The following is a 7,978-nucleotide window of genomic DNA, read 5'->3' as shown; positions in this document are numbered from 1 at the left end:
AATAGTAAAGAAATCCTAGGGAGCATGGGAGGGAGGTTGACAATCAACCTCCCATGCCTTCTTAAAATCAGCCATGGTTAAAGAAACAGGGCAAAGTCATTATCTAGTTTTTTCAACTAGATAAAGGTATAACCCTATAATATCATATGTTATTAGCAATATCATTCAATAATGATTCTTGAGCATCTAGATCCAACAATTGAGAGTTTATTCGAGTGTCATCTTCATTGACTTTTCTAGGTAAATACTCATTCTATGTAGTTACAAGCAATCCATCTATCAAAGAATTATCATCAGTAAACTTTTTATTTTTGCTAACCATGAAAGAAGTATCTCCACCCAAATCCACTCATCATGACTATGCAAAGGCTTAAAACGGTGAATTATGTTTATCAATCCCTTCATTTGAGTCTCTTCGACCCCACCCCTTATATCTTGCCTCCAGATTCATTTCTGTCTATCTTTTATAAGCAATATTTTTCAATTTCAAGTAAATAGATCCTAGAAAAAGTAATCATAAAAGGCATGTTTCCCATCCAAATGTCTTTCCAAATCATATTGTAACACCATACCAACTATTTTTTGGATAACATTAGAGTGAATAGTATTACTATCATGAAGAAAATTAATCATAAAAACAATCTTACTTCAAACCCCTTTAGTTGAATTCAAACTATCAACATAGCCAAACCCTACATCATTTTCGTGAATAACTCTAAACACTTTACACCGCATAGCTTTGTTGTCATGAAGAAAACATCACTTTCATTTCTAAAGCAAGGCTTAATTAAGTGCATTTAAAGACCTAATATCTAACCCTCCTTTTCTTTGTTTGACAAAACTGCTTCCAATTTGATCCAGTGCATATTCCATTTAATACCATCATCGCTCATAAATAATCTATCTCCAAGGGATTCAATATACCTATTTAACACATCTATCAATCGGAAAAGAAAAATGCCTAAAGCACCCAAAACCGACTTCAGAACAAGCAGAAAACATTTTTTTTTCAAATTTATCAATTATGACTTTCCACCATCCATTCTCAACATTTAAGCACCCACTGGAAGACCCAAACAAACAATATGGACTTTAGAAATTTTGCACCAAGTTAACGAGGCATAATGCTCAATAGTACAGTCAGGGACACCAATACCCTATATTGATTTTTTTTCCAGATTTCTTTGTATACATGAAACCAAATCAAAACAATGCAAAATAGGAATAATTGAAACATCCCAAAAATACTGATAACATTTTCATTTTTAAAACACCCAAATGATACAACCAATTGTTCAAAAATCAAACCCAGTAAAAATATCCTCAATATCAGAGTAAATCAAATAAACAGTATGTAATAAAATCATTAGAATGTCGTGCGATCACATCGGGCCCTTCCCTTTGGAACTAAAAGTACCTAAAACATTTAAACCACAAAATCGTAAGTACATAGCTTAGTGTGTTCTACATACCATACATAACATCTGGCCCCACCCATCATAACGGGCACGCTCAATGTAACTGACACGCCCAACATACAAACGAGCCCCACCCAACACACAATGTAAGAGTCACAGAGACTACTAGCATCATACATAGTACAGTAAGAAAACTCACCTCATAACATAGTTAATAGAAATCAATGCAAATGGCCAATAGTGGGTACTACACACCGCCTACCGAATCAGACAATGTAAACCCTTAGTCTACCTTTTAAAATTAGCATTTAACTAAAATTCAACCCTGGTCAAATGTCAATGGTCAAAGTCAATGACAATTGACCTCCACGTCTAAGCCACCCTTTCGTCACGTCATGGGAACTTCTCGACAAAACAGTCATGATTTCCAATTTTGCCACATCGTGACACCTAACTCGCCACATCGTGTGAACGAGCTGAAAATAGATTATTTGGTCAAGCTCTTAATTAGTTAAGTCCTTAGCCGATATTTTCCAGAAGGCTTATAGGGGATCATAAAAATCCAAACTTTGTGGACGTGCATGCCCCATGCATGTCCTTCGCTAAATTAGGTGAAAATATGAGAAAAAGGGACTAAAGTTCATACATGATTACCAAAACTATAACTCATCTTATATCTACAATATATAATGTCTAAGGGACTTTTGAGAGCCATAAAGTTGCAAACTTCATCTCTTCTAGACCATTCAAAATTTGTATATGAGGCAAATCATGACACTAAATCTGGATCTAAGAAGAGAACCTCAAAAAGGTGAAAGCTTGAGGACTTACAATGAGTCTAGAAGATCTACACAAGGAATGAGATGGTTTGTTTGTAGGTTCTAGGCACCAAAATATTTTATTCTTCCTTCAAGAACACCACAACATGAAAAATTGAGCTCCAAAAGCTTTAAGGAGGCTAGGTTTTGCTCAAGGAAATGATTAGGAGGTAATGGAGGCTAAGGGTGGAGGAAACCCTAGCCATCACTTTCTTTAAATAGGGCCTAAGCCCAAAAAATCAGGGTTTTCCCATGCCCATATGCCACGTCATGTCCAATATAGTGACACGTCGTGACATCTAAATGAGATACATGTCTCATGCAGGCCATGCCACATCGTGGTGATACCTCCACTATCTCGTGGCCAACCAAAAACTCTTAAATTAATTTAAAATTCATACCTCAAAGATCCGGATGTTACAACTCCCACCACTTGAAACAGACTTTTTCCTCGAAGTCCGCTACTACAAATATCTCGGGGTAATGCTCCATCATCTCCTCCCCACTTTCCCAAGTCCACTCAGAATCCTTATGGTGCTATCGTTGCACCGTTACCAAGATTAATACCTTGTTGTGCAAGGCCTTAGTCTTCATGTCAAGGATCGCAACTGGTCTCTCTACATAATTCAGGTACTCATCAATCTGAATGTCTTCCAAGGGAACCACTGCGAAATCATCAGCCAAACACTTTCTTAGTTGGGAGACATGAAAGGTGGTGTGAGTCTGGCTAAGCTCGGTATGTAAATTCAACCGGTAAGCCACTCTGCCCACCCAGACGATGACCTTGAAAGGACATATAAATTTGGGGCCCAACTTGCCCTGATTCCTGAATCGGATGAGACCTTTCCAAGGTAACACCTTCAGAAGCACTAAGGTCTCCAAACTAAAAATCAAGGTCTGAATGTCACCGATCAGCCTAACTCTTTTGGTGACTCTGTACTGTCTACAACCAACTACATATCTATTGCATCAACTCAACAGTCTTGAGTACTACATCAGCACTGCCCATAACTCGATGTTTGAACTCACTCCAATAGATCAAGGTCTGACACTTTCTCTCGTAAAGCATCTTGAAGGGAGGTTGATCAATAGTTGCATGATAACTGTTGTTGTAGGAGAACTAAACCAATGGAAGATAAGTAAACTCCAACCAAAATCTAGCACCTAAGCATATCCTCGAGCGCCTGAATAGTTTGCTCGCTCTGTCTATCGCTTTGAGGGTGGTATTGATGGGTTTTGGTCATAAGACATCCTATGTGCTCATACAAACCCTAATGCTTGGATCTAGGTTTCTCTATTGTACATGCAAGTTATCCAAGACTATAAACCCTAATTCTAGCATTCAAGTAATCATATTAATATGTAATTAGGTTTAAGATCATACCTTGATTGTTATGTAGCAATAACAATCCCAAATCTCCTTGTAATGACTTTGGAATGCTTAGAGTCACAAGTATCACTCCTCTAATGGTTCACAAACACCATAAGTAAATGGAGAAGGTATAAAGAGAGAGGAGAGAGATTAGAATTCGTCCTTGGGACTTCTTGGGAATGGATACACGAATTCATGAGCCAAAGGGTGTTTATATAGGTGTAGAGATAGGGTTTCAGTCATTATCCTTATCTAGTTGCTTATCCACAAAGCAATCCATACGATAATCCTTGAATCCTTATCATAGTCAAATTCTAAGGCCTTATCACCTCAAATTCGTTCACTATATATTTAAGATAATCCTTACCTTATTTTGTAACTATTAAATAATTACAAATCAGCCCCTCTAGTTTAATTAATTACACTTGATCACAAAATTAATTCCTAATTAATTATTGACCAATATTAATTAAACAAATATGATTTCTCCTTTAATATATTATTCTTATAACATATTAATAAATCATAATAACCTCTCTCTCTTTATGTATTTCTCCAATCAAGTTGCTTTGGTGAAGGCAACCCAAAAGGACCATGCACCATCGGGTCAAGTACATACCAAAATAGTTATGGACTTAGACACTAATCCAACAGTCTCCCACTTGGATAAGTCTAATAACTATTATGCGTATGACTTCAGATCCTGATATGCAATCGTAGCTTTCCAAAGCCGCTGTCAACTCTGATCCTATCAGATACGCGTGTCCTTAGATAAGGGATCATATATTCCTCCATTCTAGATATCGTACGAGATATGATTTCAAATCATTATCTTTGTACTATATCTCGATTTCTGATTTATGACGACAGACTAATTGAACAAATCAAATTAGCCCTAGCCCGGCCGAGCATTTACGTTTATCATCACTAAACCATCGAGGGGCCCAAAGATATCGCTTTTATTCTACTTTGAATAAAAGGAACGGATAAACTTTGATACAATGCTTGCTTGCACTCACCCACCGAATTACACACAACAATATGTTTTATAACACCAAGTTACTGGTGCGTTTACATATTATCAATGTGCAACCGATTTGCAAGATACAACTCACACATCTCGGTTTCAAGAATATAAGATGTTATCGTCTCAACAATCACTCGTAATACAATTCATGGAGTGATCCAAGTGAGCGTGGGTTTAATCCAATGCTCAAATCATATTCGTAAGCACTCATGAACATTGCAGCAAACATTTGCTTATGTCTAATACTTTTCTAGACAATCCACACACCAATTCATGACAGTCTTCATTCATATCTACTTCCAACATATGAGCGACTGTGGCCCGTTCGAATAATTCGATTATTCTTAAAAAACTCAATTATTCTGGAAGTCAAAACATGCAAAGTGAAACACAAGAATAATACTAATCCCATATGGCCTCAACCCTTTGAGCATAAATAAAACACGTTTTATTTATCACCATATCGATTACTCATTATTTGTCGTTTCGGGTAATCAACTTCTTACTTGAATTCCAACACTTATCCGATGCTCCTAGCATGCACACAATGTTTACCTATGGTTCTTACTTTTGTGAAATAGACAAATTGAACACATTTCCAATCATTCTCATTTTACAACTCGAAACTCTTTTTCATAAGTGTGAGAATATCAAATTCTCGCTACTTATAGAATATGCCAGATTCTAACACTTTATGCAACGATCCTTTCGTAATGTCACTGCATCAAAGTCACAAAGACTATTGCCAATGATATTGCAAAGTTCTCTAATGGAGATTGTTACAAGACAATTCCTTAGATATGATGTCTCTCACTCAAAGTACATTCCTTTGAACATCCTTTTGCATAAAAGTTTCTAATCTAGACATAGATTTTCAATATTCAATTCCCAATATGGACACGTTTCCATATTTTCCATATGATAACTCATTTTTAATATAATCTTATCTATTCATAATAATGTCAATATGGTCCATCCAATACCATGCTTCCAACTACTCACAAGCAACCAATCCTCATCGGACTTTGGATTGTCCTTTGATGGTTGTTTAATTATTTTAGTCAAAACCAATTCTAGTCCCTTTTTCCCTCTAAATGCGCTAGACATTTGGAAAATTTTAGAATGGTCAAACATTAAAGCATTTGCAATCGATCCTATACCCGAAGCATATGGGACACGATGCACAATGTTTTATTTGCTATGTTCTCAAAATTCGAATTGTGAAAAGGAATGTCGTAATCATAATCGAAATTTTAAGAACACACTATGTACCTTTGACTAAATTTATCAACATTTCTCAACCTAATCCTTTAGATTTGAAATGAAGCATAATATTCTCTCCCTTAATTATAGCAAAACAACTATACAACCCTTACGACTTTGCAAGGTATAACTCTTGTTTTCTATAATTAATATTGCCAACTTGCAATACTTTCCATAATAATCATACAATCATAACTTTTATGCTCCCACTATCATGATGATTATTGTAAGACATAACACTTATGCTCCCACTAGCTTTGACATGTATTCATAAACATCTTAACTTTCAGAAAACAATACCTATTGAATTTCTTAAGTCCATGTTTCTAATACTTAGTGCTTTGATAATCTTTTATCAAGGCTTCTTGAACTTATACACCTTATCCTTTAGATAGTTCATATGTGTGTCTCAACAATTAAGACTAATTTCCAAACCTCACAATTCAAAATATGGAAAGGGATACTGTAACCATAATCGAATTCGAGAATGCAATTTTACAATCACTATCTTCTTAAAATCTTTCTTAGTGAAAGCATTTCCTCACAATCATTTTCATGAAGGAGGAAATCTTATGACACTTAGATTTAAATGGTGTATGTGTTCCTATCCATGTGAATTTGTTAAAACCAAAGTTTACGACAAATTCAAACTCATATGGACCGAACTTTTTTAATCTTGATTTCTTGCCTTATGGTAGCACAACTGCCCACCACGTTTTCCAAGTAGTTAAGCATCTCACCTTTTTCCTATCAATGTACCTTTCATTGATCAAGGTGCCTTGCCTTTTATGCGTTCAAAATGAGAACTCATAGAACTCACATGCATAATTAACTCAATTAGAAACAACCCAGAATCAAAATATTCTCAACACGATAGGTTGTAAACCTCAAGTCGTGTGCTAGTGATGATCGATAAGGTTTATTTGATTTGTTCTTGAAACTTTTCAAGACCGTTAAGACTCCCACTGACTCCTTGACATATAAGATTCTCTTGTTAATAAACATTTGTTGACAACCAAATATTCAAGAGTTAGTGTAGCTTTTATCAAAACACTTCATAAATTGGTCCAAGTTGGTTTTTGTCTTATTCAAGACATCACAACTTTCCACATTTTATGAATGTTATAAACCTTTAATACTTTTCACTCATTGTCACAATCTTAACTTTAAGACTTGTTATTGGAACGAAGTATGATAGACTTCTTGATTTAACCATTTCTTCAATCCTTGAATCCTCTTCTTAAACATACAATTGTACTAAGACTTACTTAAAGGATCAATTGAGATATGGTTCTTAATCATTAAGACCTATCATAAAGCATAAAAGCTACTCTCCCTTTTTCTTAGAATGGAGAAGTTTTTATCTTTCTGCCTACTTGATTCTTCTTATTCGTTCTACTATTGATCTAAACCCTTTAATCAATTCAGAGTTACACTTAATCTTGTAGGTATAATCATATTTACTAAACCTTTAGCAAATCATGATGAATATCTTTGTTACTCTTATGGTGAACTTGATCAACACACAACTTTGTGTACTCGATCTCCTAGTCCTTCACTTGACACTTTGTCAACGAATTAGTCAAATATGAAATTTCTCATTCATCATGCAACCAAGTTGCGTGATTCCAAATTTCTATCCAATTGAAACTTTGGGCGATGAGAAACTCTCCCTATTTGGTAAATTCTCGACATTTCCATAAATAACATAACTAAGAATCATATCCATTCGTTGTAGAAATATGCAAACATCAATTTTCAAAACGATTTCATTGCAAGGAAGTAAACAAATAAATAAATAAGTCAAACAAAATTTATTTTATTTATAAAAGCAGCGGAAAAACATTTGTCCTTACAATGCAAAATCTATTGAAAACTATGTAAAAGGAAAATTTCTAACAACTCTATCATAACTATCTAAGCTCAAAATCTAATCTTCAAGTCCATGCGATCAAGATCCATCTCTTGTGATTAGATTCATCTTGCTCTCTTATCAAGCTTCCTTTCTTTTCACCGATCCTTCAAAACATTCAAATGCAATCTTATCACATCATGTATTAAGAATCAATGAATAGGAACT

Source organism: Lactuca saligna, chromosome 4, assembly GCF_052625555.1.
Source record: "Lactuca saligna cultivar CGN05327 chromosome 4, ASM5262555v1, whole genome shotgun sequence".
NCBI lineage: Eukaryota > Viridiplantae > Streptophyta > Magnoliopsida > Asterales > Asteraceae > Lactuca > Lactuca saligna.
Note: the sequence above shows the minus strand (reverse complement) of the source record.